The 21,076-nt window shown below is 49.1% G+C and overlaps 1 long non-coding RNA gene across 1 annotated transcript in view; it reads right to left on the bottom strand.

Moving 5' to 3' along the window:
- LOC135904600 (uncharacterized) overlaps nt 1-21,076 on the bottom strand; it is a 498,596-nt gene that overhangs the window by 316,282 nt on the left and 161,238 nt on the right. Inside the window, exon 2 of the long non-coding RNA XR_010565165.1 lies at nt 4,794-4,973. This is a non-coding gene — a long non-coding RNA (uncharacterized lncRNA). The remainder of the gene's footprint in view (nt 1-4,793; nt 4,974-21,076) is intronic.

The following is a 21,076-nucleotide window of genomic DNA, read 5'->3' as shown; positions in this document are numbered from 1 at the left end:
AGGAAAAGATTTGCAAACCCTTGCAGAAGATTTTGCAGACGTCTACACATCTGGCAGATCAGCAGGAGTATCGAACCCTCTATTGTCTGAAGCATCGCATACCATGGATACGCCGTTCACCTTTCGTGAGTTGGATTTGGCGCTTAGCAAATTAAGAAGACGCTGTGCTGTGGGTCCCGATTCGATCAGCAATCAGATGCTGACAAATTTGCCATATGAGCGAAAACAAGCACTTCTGGACATATTTAATCACGTCTGGAGCACAGGAGAGATCCCAGAAGCATGGAAGACAGCATGGGTGGTGCCAGTGCTCAAGTCGGGAAAGGATCCTGCAAACCTCACCTCATACCGGCCAGTATCGCTAACATCATGCGCATCAAAGTTGATGGAAAGACTAATATGTACGAGGTTAACATGGTATCTCGAGCAAGGAAATAGACTGCCATCATGTATGATTGGATTTCGTCCACGGCTGAGTGCCCAGGACAGTGTCTTGGATCTACTGAGCCATATCGAGCACCATCGCGCAGACGGCCTTTCCACACTCGCCATCTTTATGGACGTTGCCAAGGCATACGACTGTGTGCTTCATACAGGCATCATCAACGGACTCCGAGCCATGGGCGTCTCGGGAAATGCTCTTCGATTCGTCCATGAATTTCTCAGGGATCGATGTGTCCAAGTTAAGCTCGGAAGTATAATGAGTGACAAGCGACGAATTTCCCTCGGCGTCCCACAAGGAAGTGTCCTATCCCCCTTGCTTTTTAACGTTGCCATGGCCAGCCTTCCAAATGCCCTGAAAGTAGGTCGAACGGCAGTTAAAATGTCCATCTACGCAGATGACATCTGCATTTGGATCTCGGGGTACCAGCACAAACGTTTGGCCCGAATAGCCCAGGCCGCAATCTCCACTATCGATCGCCACTTATCGACGCTTGGCCTATCTTTATCAGCAGAAAAATCGGCCTTCATGCTTTTCCCGGGAGTGAGACGCAAGTCAACACGTCTGACGCTGAATATCAGAGGGCATTCAATTCTTCGTGCAACTCATGTTCGATTCCTGGGCGTCACCATCGACAACAAGCTGCTATGGCGTGGTGCGGTCGAAAGTGTTGTGGCTGCATCAGTGCAAAGAATCAACGCACTTCGTCGATTGGCAGGTATACGTTGGGGTAACAATCCTACATCCATGCTTAAACTGAACGCTGCACTGATAACAAGCCGCATTCTTTATCAGCTCCCTCTGATATCACCGTCATCGAGTCAATTCGAGCGCTTGGAGGCAGTGCACAGAAAGGGACTTCGCTTGGCGATGGGAGTTCCAACGGCGGCTTCAAACAAGAAAGTCACTAATGAGGCAGAGTCTCTTCCACTCCGCCTCTTGGCATCTCAGGCCTTGCTGACGCAGCTATTAAGGCTGGGCGAGTCACGGGCAGGCACGGCGCTTCTCCGGCGGCTAAGAGCAAGAACTCGCTCACATTTCCATGCGGCGCTGAACACCTTCCGATTTTTAGGATTGGAATGGCCTAAACGAAGTCGCCTTGACCCGCCATGGTCTTTTCCGGACGTTACCTGCAGCCTCAATGTACCCCACCTACCGACGAAACGCACCATTTCAACTGCCGAAGCCAAGTTCATTGTGCTGGACCACTTAAGCACTGTGTTTCAAAGCCATCTACAAGTGTACACAGACGGTTCGGTGTGCGCACAAACAGATAGCTGTGCAGCGGCATTCTGCATACCATCCCTTGATGTGTCATGGTCTGGCCGACTGGATCGCGTAGTTTCCTCTACAACAGTCGAAAGTGCCGCAATCACCGCGGCTTTGCGGAAACTACGGGCCTTTTCTGCACGAGATGTCGTGGTGCTGACGGATTCCAAGTCAGCATTGCAGAGATTACATCGGGGCCTACCTCTAGAGAAATTTACAAGGCAGTCTCTGGCACTGATCGACGACCTAACGAGCAAAGGATTTAACATAAGGTTTCAGTGGATTCCATCACACGTAGGAATTGATGGGAACGAGGAAGCTGACGCTCTGGCACGCCTAGCGCTGACATGTGTCCCAAAAGTGAAAGCTCCAAAAGCTTTTCGAAACCCTAAGGGTGCAATCCGCCTTCACTTTAGAGAGATGTTCAAGAATCCACACGAATCCTGTGTGACTCATGGATTTACACGTGAACAAGCGACGCTTTTATACCGCATCAGGACCGACTCCGCGTACACCCCAGCTTGGTTATTCATGACTGGGCTTCGCGCTTCCCCACTCTGTGTTTTCTGTGGTGACATTGGCGACATCGAACATTTCATTTGGCTGTGGCCTCAGTTTGACACGGAACGAAAAGTAATGGTCGACAACCTACAAAAAAGCGGGCTCACGCACAGGACCTTTGAAGATGTTGTTTTCCCCGGAGGGCCCGCGGCATTGAGAAAGAGAGCGCAACGACTTCTTATAGCCTTCCTGCGAGACACGGGGCTCATCGACACCTGGTGACACACCACTGATTTGAACTCGAAGGAGGATCAGGCGGAACAATTGCCGGCTATGTATGCCAGGCTAACCCCGCCTGCTTCAACATCACCACCACCACCACCACCACCACCAGCAATGATATCTGTGCGACCAATAAAGACGAGCGAAGCCCTTCGCCGCTCTCATTTTAGTGTTCGGCCCAAACTTGAACGCGGTCACATTATTTTACGCTACCTTCGCCAGCTATCTTCTGAATATAGATAGAGAAGCGAAAGCAAACCCCCTTGAAGTATGCTAGAAGCACTCTGAAAGTTATATGGCATATAACTTATATTATAATAATGTATTATAATATAACATAATTTATTATAATAATATAACTTATGTTATACAATCATAGAGCACCCCAGGTTTATTTTTATTATTTTAATACTTCCACATTTTACGCACGTTCCAGCGGCTGCTTTTTAGGCCCTGTTTACAGCGACGTTCCAGCGACCTATCACACACTTCATAATCTCACTGGCAAGTCACTGACAGTCCACCGCGCTCTTTGGCCACATCTGGCCTTTGTGCTATTAAACAACCCGCATCGTCATCATCATCATCATACATCGGTATGTATTCACCTTACCCTTCAATTTCGACTAAAAATAAATTCACTACAGAAATAGACACAGTATAACATACCTAGCCTCAATCGACAGCTTTATGGCTTATATCTTCATAGTAGAGGTGTCACACGTACACTTCCGATCGCGATCGGGGCTGATCCGGATCGGATTTCTCGATCGCGATCAACAATGGTTGCTACTACACGGTCCAACGAGCCGGATCGAGGGAATATCGTCCACTTATCGTCAGAAACTCTCAGAACTCCATAATCTATTGGCTACAAATTCAGATTTTCAAAATATTTATTTATTTATTTATTTATTTATTTATTTATTTATTTATTTATTTATTTATTTATTTATTTATTTACTTAAGATACCCTCAGGACCATGTGGCATTAAAGAGGGGAGTCGTTACAGAGTAGTAATGTAAAGCAAGCAAACAAGCGCAGTCACTTTTGTTAATACAATGATTTTCCTGTTTATACAATGTTAGCTGGCTTCACTTCTTATCTTTAGCGTTTTCAGAATACTGCGCTAGAGGGCGCAGATGTCAGTCTGCGATCGCGATCAAGAGGCCTGATCGCGATTCTCGGATCGCGATCGCCCAGATCCAGATCCCGCAGGATGGCGATCACAAATGACCGTGTAGCAACACCCGATTCGGATCAAGCTCGATCGGGATCGGCTCCGATCGCGATCAGAAGTGTACGTGTGACACCGGTATAAGTAAACTTGCCACAGCATTTGTTCATGTGTGGCTTAACTATTCGCTTTCCTGATTATCAAACCAACGGAGTAACGCAGAGAAATGTCTTGCCATATTAGTTATGTTTTGTGTAGTTAATTACGTTATGCAAAAATCCGCTTTAGATACGTCATTCAGTTTCCATAAGATAACAAACAGACTATGTTGCTTTTCTTGCACACAAAAAAAGAAAAAATAAGGAAAGTCGGCTGTATTCAATCAATTTCAAAGTGGAGAGATAACAGCGCGTAGACGTGAATTCCCGAGTTTAAATGCAAACGTAACCAGCGAAATTGTTTATGAGTTGTGATATGTGGCCAGTGACACACATACTGACCGTTATTTTGAGTGTGCGAATAGCAAAATTTATTTGATGGGTAATATATTTTGTTTGTCGCCATCGTGATAATTTTTTTCTTTTTTTTTACTTTCTACAGCCTATATTAAGCGGAAGCGGCAACGTAAATATTGAGCTGAAGTTATCTCCGGGGCTTTCTAGTAAGAGATCATTACAGTTTCTTTTTTCACTTCGGTTGTATGCAGACATGGCAACGACAAAGCAATCAGGCTAAAACGCAACTCTCGTAAGTATTCACACGGTTCGCATAGTGGCGTCAAAACAGTCATTCATCTGAAACACGCAGCAAAAATGACGCAGTTTTCTTGCAAAGTTCTAGTACTTGAAAAAAAAAGAGAGAAAGAAAACTTTGGAAAGCGAAGCACATTTCAACCATTCCGATGCAGTCTCCGGACTTGGCATGACCCACTTATCAGCAGTGGGGGGAAATAATTAGGCACGTCATCACATTTCTCAGCGTACTGGGAAAGGTCACCCTCCGTGCTGAGAATGAGCTCGTGCAGTGATTACAAAATCGATGGCCCCTTATCAACCATGACAAGACGCGTGCGTTCTATGCAATGCGCCGAGGACATCGCTTCGACTGTCCTAACTACGTACCTTTGCCATGAGACGGTTCTCCCATCGTTACGAAGAGTAGCAGGAGCAGCGATGACACGGCGAATACACCCGTCGGTCTTATTCTTCTTCTCGCGTGGCCCAAAGTCATGGCGGCACCCAGCGTTCACTCACAATTCAAGAAAGGGCTTTTCGCAGCAGAGGCAGCTCAGTAGCCGGAAGCTGCAAAACGTAGGCGATATTAGAAAAATTTCCCCGCACACCAGTCACGAACACAAACTTCTCTTCGAGCCGACAACGACACCGTTGAAAGAAGCGACGGCAACAATGATTGAAAATCGGTGGTCATACACGAACACACACACACAAACACCAGCGAGCTATGCAGGAACAGTGGATGTCATGGATGCGAAGGGAAGTGGGACGTCACTTTTACGTATACGAGTAGTATATTCCAGAGGCGCTGCGTATGCGTCAAAGACAGCTGTTGTCACTGAAACGCCGGTGTACTATCCAGAGAGAGAGAGAGAGAGAGAAAGAGAGTAGATGGGGATGACCGCAGAACAGAACTTTCCTCGACTCACAGCACCATCACTACTCCTTTCACTTCGTAAATGAGCGGGCGCGCACGTGCGCGAGACACCCACAACGCGCACAACACCGGAAACACTTCGTATGCGACGGATAGATCACACGGTAAAATAAAGAGTAGCCTGTCCCGTCTTCCGCGATGTCCGAACGTCGATGTCACTCCTCGTCCGCTGTCAGAAAAAAAAGAACGGCTAAAGATAAAGTTGAAGCGCCGACGAGCCGTGTAGTCTCTCGCGTACTCTGACCTTGGTCGTCAATCAGAACGCTTCCTTCTTCGGGCGGATGGTCGGTCGGACAGCGCCGAGCCGTGGCAGCGCTAGGCACGCGACATCCAAAAGCGCGCGCCCCCCCGTAATAAAACTAGGGGCAGAAACAAAACAAAAGTTGTCGTCGATGGTCCCCACGCACACGGCAGTTCGCCAACGAGAGTATCCTAGCGAGAGGCAACCCTCTCCGAGAGGTGTACTCCGTGTCCCAAGTTGAGAGTAGCGCCCGTCCAACGCGGACTTCACGAGTCGAAGCGAAAGCCAATACGCGTGGTCACACCAGCTCTCTATAGGGGGCTGCCGCTGCGTCCCTGTGAGCGCCGGCTGGGCCGCGCAATGCCAGTGCTCTGGCGAGCCGCCTCTCTCAGCGATGCCGGCGCCGCCGAGATGGAGAGAGGGAGAGAGAGACCGCGCGTTTTCGAATCGATGCGCGAACCGTCCGTGCGACTCACGCTCCGGAGTTCGGGCGAACCCGCCAGGGGCGCGAGTTCCGAAGCCGCCGGCATGCGTCGAGAGATCGCGCTAGGAGCACGCGCAGTCTGCGGGAAGCAGGCGGCTGAGGCACGCGCAACGAGGACACGACGCGTGCGAGAACAATGTGTACGAGGCGCGAAAACTCGCGCACCAAAAGCTGTCGGAGTGTTGCCGAAAAACAAAATGTTTCAGAGAAAAAGAGAGCCCAACACAAGAATAGAAGGGCACGCCTTGGCACAGCAACGTTGCGCAGTGGATTATAGCTGGACGGGCGTTGCGAGTAATCGCCCACTCTAGCTTTAGTCGCGTGTCGGCGACGTGTTTGCCGTTTCTCACCACCGCTACCTCACAACGCCGGAAGATAAGCGACAAAAAGAAACATAATGAAAACAAACGGTGCGCTCGCTGCTGCCGGTGTAGCAGTCGGGAACAATCAGGACTATCCGTCACTCCCGAGTGCGCGGGCGCGTCTACGCATTTGCGGCACGCATTGTTGCTGCCTGGGCTGCCTGCCGACCGGCCTGTCGGGCGTGGAATGGCGCACAGACACACCAAAGCTCGCTCGCTTCGTTCTCGACGAGAGAAAACAACTCGGTGTGCCAACGTGCTCTGGAATGCACGCACTCCCTGATGAGCACGCGAACCAGAATTGCTCGCGAAACTCATGAGCGGCGCCGACGTCTACGCAACGCCCCTGCTTTTCTTACTCTGCCGCTGAATCTTTTTCTATCATGTCCTCCTCTCGGCGAATGGTACACCGCAAGCATCGCGACGTCCGTGAACAGATCGCCGACGAAAACGGCGCCGCGGAAGAGCGAGGCGTTTCGGAATGCCACACATGCCCGTGTGCGCCATGCGAACTCATGGAGCGGTAATAAGGTTCTGTCCTCGCTCGTCCCAGGCGGTGAAGACGCACAGAAAATACATCGTTGAAAGAATCAAAAGCAAGAAGTCAAGTTTTTACTGTGTGTTCTATTCCGAGCAAGTTTGTTGTGGCGTAACGCGAGAGCCTTTGCGTGCCAAGGTATCATTCGTCATCTAAATGGTATGAAATACCTTTGATACCAATACAAATAATACGATACGATGCAATGCAATACAATACAATACAATACAATACAATACAATACAATACAATACAATACAATACAATACAATACCAGGGAAATAAATAAAGAAGCAGGTATACCTTTTTCCGGTTGTGCATGCATGTGGTATGAAATAATTACGGGCCTGAAACGTGCGTGTTTTTGCATAAGGAACGGCTCTTTGTCTTATTGAAACAATAAACAGGCAGCAGTGGTTAACGAATTGTGTGCTCTATATAGAGCTACTTTCTTTCGAGCACGCAAACAGTGCTGGTCAAACTTCTACCGACACAAAAATAGGACTATGGTGTGACGCGGTAAGGACATCCAACCATCCTCAAGTGCATGCAATTCTTCCCTCACGTATTCTATTCATTTGATAAGCGAAGGAGCAGCCGGTACTGCTTATTTCAGCATCGTGTCTTGACAGTCTTGTATAAACACACTCGCTCTTAAAACTTATGACTCGCAGCCCTTGCAGTTAGAGCGTAGCCGGAATTACATTAAGAAATGTCTCCAGTGTAAAGGGGGCTTCGATCATGTGACACAAACAATCTTGTATAGGCGCTTGGCGAGGAATTAGCTCGTTTGAAAGACTTGTGCTGACAATATTGCTGCACTGCCGTCTCCATAAGCAGCACGTATATCCAGTGAAAAACTTTATAATTTCAAAGAGGTAAAAGTTGTTATCACGAGACTATACCTACTAACGCTAAGCTTCCAGTAGGTTGCCAGGCTTTTTTTTTCTTTTTTTGCCGCACTGTGTTATATTTTCGATAGATAACGGGCGTGCACACATGTGAGACATCAGCAACAAAAAGAAAAAGCTTTTCTATCCCATTCAAATAAACCTGGCTGCAGAGATACACGTAATGAGGTCAAAACCAACAGCCTGTTCTCATTAACTTGCCCCCTTGCAGAGAATGTCAGCCAGGACGCTATTTCTCTAGCTCAGCTGTTTTCTCCTGATTTCTGCGCACATCTCTGGAGAGCCGCCTTGGTTCGTGGCGCGGATGCAAGGTGACGTCTCCGTGCCTCTGCTGGCAATGGCGACTTCAGCGGTGGCTGCATCTAGAAAGCGGTCCGGCCTCCAGAGCCACACCAACGGCGATGACACCAGCGTCTACTCGCCCGGCAGTGAGGACTTCTCTGATGACGCCTTCAAGCTTGTGCGGAGCCGCAATGCGAAACGAAGACACAGCACCAGGGCATCCATGTCTTTGAGCACGCCAACGGTAGGACCCACTCATAATACCGCAGTCAGTACCATTCTATTTTTACCAGAGCTCGCTACCGAGAGACTGAGGCTGCTCAAGAGACAGTCTGTGTCGGTGCAACTTGAAGCGGCGACGCCAAATCAGGTCAGAGACGTTAGAGTCAACCCACGTAAAAGATTTGTTGGCTATTGACGTCACACATGAGACTGCGCTGAGAAATTTGACTAAATTTACGGAACTTCGTGGCATAACGCTCCACTCGTACACCCTCCTGAACAGTGGTCTCGCTACCGGTATCATCTACGATGGGGACGTCTCCATCTTCAGTGCTGACTTGGCGATTCTAGTGAAGCCTGCCGTTGATGGCGTCGCCATAACCCATGTGTACCTCGGCACATCGCGCTGTGTGAAAATAATTTTCAAGGGCGAGGCTCTCCGTTCGCACTTAAAGGTGGGCCACCTTAAACACCCTGTGCGACGATTAATCTCAAGGCAACTGCAATGCCACAATTCTATGAGGCTGGGACACGTGAGCACCGTGTGCGAGAACACGAGAGTTTTCTCACGCTGCAGTGAGCCCCATGCTGCAGACTCCTGTGGAGCCACGGTTCTGAAATGCACCAATTGCATTGGGTCCCATGATGCTTCCTCGAAGGACTGCCCCAAAATAATAGAAAGGAAAAGGCGATTTTGAAGCAGATAGCGAGAGACCGTTCGTCTCGTAGGGAAGCTGTCGCGGCTGTTAGAAAGCGATGCTCCCGCAGCCATCGGACTTCAAAGAACGCTGATGCCTTTGTGATCCGACAACACCTTGTCCTCTGCCCCCTAGACGTGGCGCCATTCAATATAAATCTGACAAGGTCATGGCGCAGAACAATACAACTTGGTCCACACTACTAAAGCAACAGCCAAATCCAGAACAACAGCGGAAGTCACAACGAAGCCGCAACCGATGCCAGGATCGATGCTACAGCCGGAGCCGGAGGCTCGTCAAATGATACAGCTGCGCACCACTGTAAAGTGCACAGCGCGGGTTCTTGACAATTTGCCCGAAGAAGACTGGCCAGTGGTTATGATGTTCTGGTCTCTCATGAATACTTTTTGAATGGTCGTGAATAACCTGCCCACTCCGTCAGCGCGAAGTGCAATGCAAGTCCTGGATGCTCTCAATTCCGTAGTTGCAAGTCTTGAGCAGGCATCATGGCTTACACGCAGCATTCCATTTGCAATGAAGTAAAAAAAATGGTGGGGTTTGCTTTATCAATATACTGCCACGTATTGCAACGTACTGCTGACGACCACAGGCGCATTGGTCTTCGCATGTGATTTCAACGTACATCACCAGCTATGGGGAAGCACCAAGATTAGCCTTGCCCAGCAGAATGGCGGCAGCGTAACGTTTTGGCTGAGCACTTCCTTGGACTTCACTGATTTCAAGGCGCTCTGCTGCGTGCACACACAGTGTTTCCTCTCACCCGCTTTCCTTGTTCTGTTCCCGCTTTCCCTTCCCCCAGTGTAGGGCAGCAAACTGGAGGCTGGTCTGGTTGACCTCCCTGCATTTCTGCTCTCCCTCTCTCTCTCTCTCTCATTTCATTCCGTAACACTCGCAGTGGACAGAGGTTTGCAACGGATGAAATACAAGAAGCCGGATGACTGTGCAGTTTTTCCCAACTTTGTTAACAGCGTATACAATTAATATGGAACGCGAGAAAAATCGTGATGCGCCTGCTGTAGAGTTTTACATTGAGAGGTGCCCTGGATACCTTGCTGTAAATAATACACCAACGATACTGCTTTGAAAAGATCAGGGGTGAATTTCTCGCACCAGAAGACTCTTAACGACACAATATCTATTGCCAGCTTGAAATAGTGTGTTGGATGTTTATTTGCGGTAGTACTTCTTCACTATTAAGTTCGTGTCCTCCTTTCTCTTTCTTTCTGGCTTTCTTTCTTTCTTTAGTTCGTTCTTTACGTTATCACACCATTGTCTACCGCACAATTTGCTTCGGTAGGTCTGTGGCCGAATTTATTTCAAACGGCAAGCTGACAAGAGGCACCCGATTGGACTGGAAATGGGTATGGCGAAGTCAGCCCGGGAGCGTGCCAGATATATGCAGAGCGGCCCGTTGCAGGCACCGGTCTCGGTATAGCTTCCGGGCCAATACATAAGCAAGGAGGCGGAAAACGTGACAACAGCACGAAGTTTTACCGAACTCCTCAGGAACTAGGAAGGGGAAACAAATGGAGTGGCCCAGCGATCTCTCCAGCATTTCTGCGTGCGCGTTGTTCCTAGAAAGCAGGTCGATTTCCCGTAATGCATGCTTCACGTTAAGCACGAATGCTTCAGGGCAAGCCATCTATAAAAGGGGTGCAGGCTTAGCTACTGCGCTATCTGTTTCCGCCCGCCTTTTATTTTTGCGTATTATTAAATTGCTTTTATTTGCTTTTCCGTTTCTTTCTCGCGCATATCTCTCTTATCACATGCACCGGTGGCGGTTGATAAGAAAACTTAGAGAAAATAGAGAAAGTCGGCGAAATCAATCCGTACACGTACGCTCTACACAAGCAGTGTGCACCTTCCTGACGCTGCTGCTTTCGATATAGGAAGAAAGAAATGGACCAAATCTTAGTGAGGGTTTTTTCTAATTTGTCTTATTGTCTGCGTAAGTAAATATGTCCAAAAACAATAACAAAACAGCAAGTGTACTGCACAGGTAAAACGTAAAAAGTTTCAAAGGAAAATCCCCGATTGAATGGAGAATGGGTGGAGAGGGAGATGGGTTTTGGGGAAGGAAGTGCACAAAGGAAAGCGCATAGCACAGTGCAGCTACGACGTTCGCGTGATCTGCGCTATCGGAAACTCCAGGTGTGCGCGGTGCAACGCCCCACGCGCGCGCGTTGAAAATTAGGATGATGACTTTTCTGTGCCAGCATGCGTGGGACGAAGGTTGTTTGTGATTTGGTTTATTTTTCTCGTGCTCTTCAAAGCGGCCTCAACCGGCACTCTGTATTTCGTACTTGTACATTGCTGGTGTTGTTATGAGCGATAAAGTGGCGCAGAGGCAAGCTCGGAGCTGTGGAATCATTGATGCTAATGCGCCAGTCGCACACCTCTGTGCGTTAACGGGATGTTTGCAACAAACGTACAGTAGTGCTTAAGGAGAATCAACCATTTTCTCCGATGCATGCAGAGGTGACAATAACTGCGGTTTCTCGAAAATTCGTTTTCTTTCAAATATACTGGTACAGCCACAGTCTTGCCAATGCATTGGCATCTTTGTCAGAGTATAATGCAGTTTCACTCGTCGCCTGCATTATGTAGAAAGCTTTGCTGGCGTTTTCTTAAGGATCAGTTCTTGCCGTGTTTTTATGGATGTTTCTTTTTTCTCGCAAATATACCGAGCCTGTCTTGCCACAACGACATTTTCCGCCTAATACACAAATAAAATTCATGAATATTATTGCTAATCTTCGAGGCAATCCGAAGGCACCTGAGACATATATCAGTTGTATCCTGCCGACAAATGACACAATATAGCTAAAGCACATATTACTTTTTCATTGAAGGCATTTTCTGTTCTGACGTAGCATTGTTCTTACGGTATTACTGAGTTCCTTACGACAGTCACTTCTGCCTCGCCTCGTCAATGTTTGTGGAAAATTAAATATCCACTTCATTTTCTCGATTACCTGTTTGCATAACCCACATAGAAAGTGCACAAAAGGTGTTGGCAAAAGTACACAGAAGAAGAGGCGCTGCAATACGACTGTGCTATTTCGCAGGTGCGGAATATTGCGTAAAAATTAAGAACTACTGTCGGAGCTAGGGTATGCGGAGACAGTAGTACTTACGTTGGGGATAGGAGGCGCGTGTATTAGCTTAACACATGCCTCTGTTTTTCGCGACACATTTGATCGAAAAATATTGTTCACAACATTACTTAAGAGAACACTAGCGGGCTCGGAGATGGCTGTACTTTTCACAGTAACACTGAAGGACTGTTGCCGTTGTAAGACATTGTATCCTTTTGATTCATAGTAATCCCACTTGTTGTATTTTTTCTTGTTATGATGTTGTTAAATGTACCTAACCCCATCGTCAGCCCTCGCAAAGCAGTGAGTTGAATTCTGGGGTTTCACGGGCCAGAACCCCGATTTGATTATGAGGCACGCCGTAGTGGGGACTCCGGATTCATTTCGACCACCAGGGTCCTTAAATGTGCCCCCAATGCACGGGACACGGGCGTTTTTGCATTTCACCCCCATCAAAATGCGGCCATTGCAGCCGAGATTTGATCCCGCAACCTCGTGCTTAACAGCGCAACACCGTAGCCTCTAAGCCACAGCGGAGGGTTTTATAAAGCGCACAAGAGGTGATCGAGCTATTCTGGTATCAACTACACCGAAAAAATCCTAGTCGCGAAAGCTCTCAGAACTTGAATGAGGGTCTAAAACGTGGCGTCAGATCATCAGCCTTACAAGTGAGCATAAGCCAACGGGCCTCATTAGCGAATGGCTGTGGAACGGACGGGTTTGGAGTGAGCAGCTCTCGCGTTCTGATGGGAAGCCGACCCCAGGAATCAGACGAAGCCACCATTGCACATTCAGGCCGCAAAGGTGCATATATAGCGAATGCCGCACTTTTAGGCGGGTAACGCCCCCGCATTAGGGAGTCTCAGCCCACCGCTTGAAAATGGTTCTGATCTTGTCGTTTCTCTAATTCATTTACCACAGTTCGTGGCCAGCCAGATGAATGGAAACTAAATATAGAGGTGTTCGTTCATTACGGAATTCGAGAAACATGATCAAATAGCCTCGTCGGTTGTGAATTTTACAGAGGTGAGCTTTCCCACGCACGAAAGTCACCGCTTCCGCAGAACGACAAGAGCTCACTGCCGGGTATTCCTTAACCCACTGCAGCATCGCTGGCCGGCACAGTTTTTAGGCCAGTGCACTAAGCTACCTGTTTTAACTAAAACATACACGTCGATACTTTTTGAGCAGGGCTGCCTTAAGACATAGTATAGCAGCAAACACTATTTATACTGAAGCAATCTCGCCACATCAGAAGGCTTCAGTAAGGGTCTGTTGTGAGAGCACATTTAAAACAACGTGATTAAAGGGACACTAAAGTGAAAAATTAATTTCATCTGTACCTGTAAATGAGCCTTGTACAGTAAAAAAACAAAAAAAAAACACTCACCATAAGGAGAGGCTGGGAAAGCCAGAAAAGGTGCAAGAAGTGAAAGATAGCTGGCGAGGCTGCTTTAAAATTCCTGCACCAGATCAATGCGATGTGATTAAATTTGAGGACGTCTACTCAGGCTTAGTTAAATCTTTACCGGTAAAAGATGGACTATACTGAATTCTATAGGAGAGAAATGAGGAACTTGACAACTTTCGCGACGATCTATTCAGCAGATGAAGAGCAAACACAAAAGAAGAGCAATATTGAAATCCACATCACACTGACGTACTTGCGCTGATGTTCCGGCACCAAATAAAGAAATTTGAACGTTGGCCTTCATTATCTTCTTAAATAATGAACCTGTAATGGCTAAATTAAGGAAATTGGACTTGTAATGTCGTACTGTGCCAGTCTAAGCTTAGTTATTGTTTCTCTTTATTGTCTCCAAGTCAAAAGGGCGAAAATTGCGCGCGCGCACGCACGCACGCACATACACACATACATACATAAGCAAAGTGTACAGAACAAATGTAAACGAAAGAGCAACTGGTCACAAAGAAAATGTATTTGTTGTCTTTTTTTACTTTTTTTACGAAGTTCTCCACCTCAAAAAGGTCCTTTTTCATAAAAACGGAATTGTGCGTTTTTGACATCATGCGTGCAAGGACGTCTAAAATTGTGAAGGTTTTCTCGAAACAGTGACAAGGCCAGAGGCCAGCCACCTTCCTATCACTTTGTCTATTGTCTGCCCCTCGATTTTTCCCCTTTGTAAAGTTTGCTGGCATTATCCTAGTATAGCCATGTGCTATTTAGCCCAACAAGGCGCTCTTATATTTCTCGAAACAATTCATTTGAACGTAGCTTGAGCTAATATCGCCGAAGCGTTTGGTACGCTGAAATGGTTCTCGGAGACTGGCAAGTAGTTCTGTATTATACGAGGAGAGTTGTGAATTTGTTCGCTAGTTATTGCAGATACCAGAGCATAAAATTTTGTTTACTAAACTACGGTTTTCTTTTTTACTTTCAAAGGGCTGTTTTGGCTTCATGACCATGGTTTTAATACAATCGCATTAGCTTTGACGGGTATGTGCGCTGCCTGTCATGATTTGTTGAAGGTTTTACTATATGAGACACACTCTGTAGGCATTTTCTCGAAGTGCGTATGAAGTTCACAGAAACACTGCCAGAGCTGGCGTCTCGCACAGCCATCCGCATGTCGAAGCTGCGTTTTTAGTTTCGAAAAGGCGCGGTATTCTCAGGCGACGACTTTCTCAAATTCTTGCTTTCGAGACTTCCCAGGCAATGAAAGTGTATTAAATATGAAAGCAACGGCGGGAAAGGCAATATCCGCCTCCCCAACAGGAGTGGCGTGAGGCAGCAAAGCATTACTTATTAATGGTCTAAGAAACGCCCGCGCTGGCAAAGAGAAGGCGCCTGCTGGCTTTGGCTGTTGAAGCCTCTATGGTGTAGTGCTGAAGTGTTTGAGAAGTGGAATACACTGTGGTGCTCGGTTTCCGCGAACAAACACCCGCGACGAAAGACTTACAGGGCATCGTCGTATAATCGGATAGGCTGCATACACATAAGAGCTACGTGCGCAGCTCCGCGTCTTCTAGTCGAAGTAAGTGCACACCTAAGTTTGCATCTTCTTCAGTGCGACGAGATTGGGGACGTGGAAGCGCGTTATAGTCGACTGCCACTAAGAGGCAGTAGTACGAGAGGCTCAGCAAATATTTGCATCGCATCTATGTTAGTGATATAGAAGAGACACCCTTTGTCGGCAATAAAGTTGAGTGCCTTTTCGTGGTTGCTTATTGGTGAGGCCGGATGCAAAGCCTGTACGCTGTCGTGTCACACCATTCTCTTTGATTGTCACGGATGGTGACGTCACGGGTTACCACGACGAGAACAAGACAATGCGTTTGCCAAGTTTACTGTACACCGCAGAGATCACACTGTGGCACGGAGATGACAGCAATCTAAACTAGTGCCATGTGCCCGTTATAGAAAACGTGTTCACGGCCCATAGAAAAAATCACTTTCTATTAGGTATTCATTATGATATATTAGTTGCAGTATGCGCAAGGGAAAAAAAAGGTCAAGAGACTTAGAAAAATAAACGACCCAAATATACACTATTTTATCTATGCTTACACATATATGCGCGGAAGGATGAGTCTGAAGATTACGACAAAAAAAGTACCAGACATTCTTAGTAAGCACTGCCGAAAAGAAATGTCGGTAGCGGCCTCATGTGCAGGGAAGCGCCATGCCTAACCTGACAATCAAATGAGTTGGCTTGCCAAATTACGTCACGAAGCCAAAACACACAGGATTGCTGGTATAGGCCAAATTTTGAATGCTGAAAACAAAAAAAAAAGAAATTGCTGGTTCTCCCGTCATCGAGAGTAGATGTAAGCGAGAAATGGCAACCGGCACACAGATTGGTTGGGGATGATACTAGCCACAATCTCGAAATGGGTGTAGTACATGATGGCAACGGCACACTCCACCACACTACACCGCGCTACGATCGAACTGTGCACTGGTCCATGTGGACGTTGCCCAGCTAGAAGAAGAAAAACGGCTAAAGGTCGCACGACACGCAAGCAAAGACGCCAGGGAGACAGAGCACACTGCCCAGCCAGAAGAAGACTGGATTGAATTCTGTGGTTTGGCGTGCTAAAATCCCGATTTGATTATGAGACACGCCGCATTGGAGGACTCCGGATTAAGTTTGACCACCAGGTGATTTTGAAGGTGCCCTCAATGCATCAGACACGGGCGTTTTTCCATATCACCTCCATCGAAATCCGGCAGCTGCGGCCGGGGTTTGATCCTGCGGCCTTGTGCGTATAGCAGCGCACCACCATAACTGCTAAGCAAGCATGGCGGGTATAGGCGCCTGAAGGAGACGCCACGCAGCGTGGCGCCATCTCTCGAGGCGACTCAAAACCCACGCCACGGAGCTCGCGGGCCGCTGGCGCAAAAAGATGACACTGAAGTGTATGGTGCCCTGTATCTGCCTTTTGAACGTCGCTATTGGAAAAGGCAAAAAAAAAAAAGCTTCAGCGTACTAGAAGTTACACCTTGAGTGATATTGGGAACGTACATTAGGAAGAACTCGGAAGCAATAGTTCTTGTAACTTGTTTGCGCAGTAACTAGCGTATGTAATGCAATACTGTACAAAAGGTGGGGGGATACCCTTACAAAAATGACTTTAGACTGTCTATAGAAAGTCTATAGACTTCTTATAGACGACCTTTCCTTTCTATAGATTTGGACTTTTGTTGATACTGACACGTGTATTTATATTTATCGGGCGACCAGGTTTCACCGCCTAACAAATCTTATCGCGCAGCGCGGGACGCGCTTGCATGTATCCGAAGTTTCTGGAAAGTTATCGATGCTTCTATCCGCGTGTCTGTTGTCGCCGAACCTTGTGTTATCAGATTTCATCGCGTGACATGAATGGTGTAGAACTTTGTGGAAGACACGCGGGTCCCATCAGGTAATCTGGAACATTCGACGACTGATCTATAAAAGCCGACGCGCTTGACCCGCTGATCAGTTTTTTCCGACGATCGCCGACCGTGTTCGCCGCTATCGTTGTGCTATAAGTGTAGCCTGCTTTTGTGGGCACAGGTTCGCCCAATAAAAGTTAGTTTTCTCGTTCACAGTATTGCTACTGTGTTATTGCTTCTTTCTTCACCGTCACTACCACGTGACATCTGGTGGAGGTGCTTTTTCGTCCATGTACAGGACGCCCCCGACAAGCCGTGATCCCAGCCCAGACCGCGAACAGAACACCAACGTAATCCCGGACCACCGAGCAAGCCGCCGTCTTCAACAGCTGCCCCCGGAGCACGGACTTCTACCTGAGAAGACCAAGAAGATTGTGGCCAAGGCAACCGCAATGGCAGCCCCAGCGTCCCCCATCGTCCTGCAGCAGCCCAGGGAACCACCGACGTTCCGCGGTTCCACATTTGAGGACCCGGAAACCTGGCTGGAAACGTATGAGAGGGTCGCTACGTTTAACAACTGGGCAAGCGACGACAAGCTACGACATGTCTATTTCGCATTGGAGGACGCCGCCAAGACGTGGTTCGAGAATCGAGAAGCCACCTTGACGACGTGGGACCTCTTCCGAAGCGGCTTCCTGAAAACATTTCAAAGCGTCGTGCGAAAAGAACGAGCCCAAGCTCTACTGGAGACAAGAGCGCAGCTGCCGAATGAGACGATCGCGATTTTCACTGAGGAAATGAGCCGTCTGTTCCGCCACGCCGACCCAGAAATGTCCGAGGAGAAGAAAGTACGTCTACTGATGCGTGGCGTAAAGGAGGAACTTTTCGCCGGTATGGTAAGAAGTCCACCGAAGACCGTCGACGAGTTTCTTCGTGAGGCGACGAGCATCGAGAAGACACTGGAATTGCGGAACCGGCAATTTGACCGACGCACCAAGCCAACAAGCTACTCCGGAATTCAATCACTGGCCACGGACGATTTATGCGAGACCATCAGGGCCATCGTGCGCGAAGAACTGCGCAAGGTCTTGCCATCGTCGCAGCCTCAAGTAGCCTCGATCGCCGACGTTGTGAAAGAAGAGGTGCACCGATCGCTAGGAGTTCCTGAGGTGCAACCACAATTACCGCAGCCCCAGCCAGAAGCGATGACTCACGCCGCCGTCGCACGCCGTCAAGCTCCCCCTCCGCGACAACGCCAGGTCCCTGTAACGCCGCAATTCCGTCGTCCACCGCCGCCGCCGCCAGCACGCCCACCCGTCGCCCAGCGCACCTACGCGAGGAAGACGGACATTTGGCGCGCCCCCGACCACCGCCCGCTCTGCTACCACTGCGGCGAAGCCGGGCACGTGTACCGCCGATGCCCATACCGCGACCTGGGATTGCGAGGCTTCGCCGTGAACGCACAGCGCCCGAGGGAAGGTGAACGCCCTCGTGACATCGCCGATTACCTCGCCGCTACTCAGTGGAGCCCTCGACGACCGTCCCGTTCGCCGTCACCAGGCCGCTACCTGTCGCCGCAGCACCGACCATACACCGGCCCAGCCCGGGGCCGCTCTGCGAGCCCATATCCGGAAAACTAAAAGCAGCAACCGATGGAGGTGCGGTTGCTGTTCGTCGAATTGACGAAGATCCTCCGCCGCCGACGAAGACGACGAAGAAACCGTCTCGACGACCTAATGACGACACGCCGCCGTCCCGACGAAGTCAGGAAGCCAAGACTACACCGACGAAAGACGACTTGACGAAGCGACGTTCCAGCTTCAGTTCAACACGACGCAGCCGTGATCCGACGCCACGACCTAACTGCAACGCCAGACAAAGAACCACCGACCTTGACGTGCTTCTCGACGGCCACGCAGTCACTGCCTTAGTCGACACAGGGGCCGATTACTCCGTAATGAGTGGACGCATCGCCGCCCAGTTGAAGAAGGTTAAGACTGCATGGGAGGGCCCCCAAATTCGGACCGCTGGAGGGCACCTCATTACGCCGACTGGAATCTGCACGGCAAGAATTACCATTCATGACCGGACTTACCCTGCCACCTTCGTTATCCTGCAACAGTGTTCACGAGACGTCATTCTCGGCATGGACTTCCTGAACCAACACGGCGCCATCATCGACCTGAAGTCGCAGTCAATAACGCTGTCGGAAGATCAAGCGATACCATCGGAGCGCCCTTGTAGCCACCACGCCTTGAGTGTGCTCGAAGATCAAGTGAGCATCCCGCCTCGCTCCAGCATCGTTATTTCGGTCGGCACCGAAACACCCGCTGACGTAGAAGGCGTCATCGAAGGCGACCAACGTCTACTACTCGACCGTGAAATTTGCGTCGCAAGAGGGATCGCTCGACTGCACGGAGGAAACACGAGAGTGTTGCTGACAAACTTCAGCCAGGAGTTCAAGCACATCAACAAGGGCACGACGATCGCATTCATCGAGGAAATACAGGAAACCAGCGATGCCTTCGTCCTCTCGGATTCTGTTGCATCTACCCCGACGACCGTAGTTCCCGAGCCAGACTTCAACATAAATCCAAGTCTCCCCGTGATTAAGCAGCAACAGCTCAGAAGTCTGCTTCGACGATACAAAGACTGCTTTTCGACGTCATCAAGGATTCGACAAACACCAGTCGCAAAGCATCGCATAATCACCGAAGAGAGCGCTCGACCACTACGCCAGAGCCCTTACCGAGTTTCGACGCGAGAACGCGAAGCTATAAGACAACAAGTCGACGAAATGCTGCGCGACGACATCATCCAGCCGTCGAAAAGCCCGTGGGCGTCTCCAGTTGTTTTAGTGAAGAAAAAGGACGGAACCCTACGTTTCTGCGTCGATTATCGTCGATTGAACAAAATCACGAAGAAAGACGTATACCCCCTCCCACGGATAGACGACGCATTGGATCGGCTCTGCAATGCTAAATACTTCTCATCGATGGACCTCAAGTCTGGCTACTGGCAAATAGAAGTCGACGAAAGGGATCGCGAAAAGACCGCCTTCATCACGCCAGACGGCCTCTATGAATTCAAAGTTATGCCGTTTGGACTGTGCTCGGCGCCTGCAACGTTCCAGCGCGTGATGGACACGGTTTTAGCAGGATTGAAGTGGCAGACCTGTCTTGTTTACTTGGATGACGTCGTCGTCTTCGCCGGAAATTTCGACGATCACCTTAAGCGGCTTGCGACAGTATTAGAGGCCATCAAGTCATCAGGGCTCACCCTGAAGCCGGAAAAGTGTCACTTCGCTTACGATGAGCTTCTATTCCTAGGCCATGTCATCAGCAAATCTGGAGTACGCCCCGACCCGCAGAAGACAGCTGCCATCGCAAAGTTCCCGCAGCCAATCGACAAGAAGGCAGTGCGCAGATTCCTTGGCATGTGTGCCTACTATAGGCGCTTTGTCAAGAACTTTTCACGCATCGCTGAGCCGCTGACGCAGCTAACTAAATGCGACGTCGAGTTCAAGTGGGAAACGCCGCAGGCCGAGGCATTTCAAGAACTCAAACGACGCATGCAGTCGCCGCCCGTACTTGCGCACTTCGACGAACACGCCGATACCGAAATCCACACTGACGCCAGTAGCCTAGGCCTCGGCGCCGTCCTGGTCCAGAGAAAAGATGGACATGAACACGTGATAGCTTACGCTAGCCGGTCGTTGTCAAAAGCGGAAGGCAATTATTCTACAACCGGAAAGGAATGCCTCGCCATCGTTTGGGCTACAGCGAAATTTCGCCCTTACCTATATGGCAGGCCATTCAAAGTCGTCAGCGACCATCACGCCTTGTGTTGGCTAGCGAATTTAAAGGATCCCTCAGGACGGCTGGCACGGTGGAGCCTCACACTACAAGAATACGACATCACCGTAACATACAAGTCCGGACGAAAACACTCAGACGCCGATTGCCTATCCCGCGCCCCCATTGACCCGCCGCCGCAAGATGACGAGGATGACGACGCCTTCCTTGGAATAATACGC

This window comes from Dermacentor albipictus, chromosome 4, assembly GCF_038994185.2.
Source record: "Dermacentor albipictus isolate Rhodes 1998 colony chromosome 4, USDA_Dalb.pri_finalv2, whole genome shotgun sequence".
Taxonomy (NCBI): Eukaryota; Metazoa; Arthropoda; class Arachnida; order Ixodida; family Ixodidae; genus Dermacentor; species Dermacentor albipictus.
The sequence above is the reverse complement of the archived record's forward strand: the minus strand, read 5'-3'. Positions and strand labels throughout refer to the sequence as shown.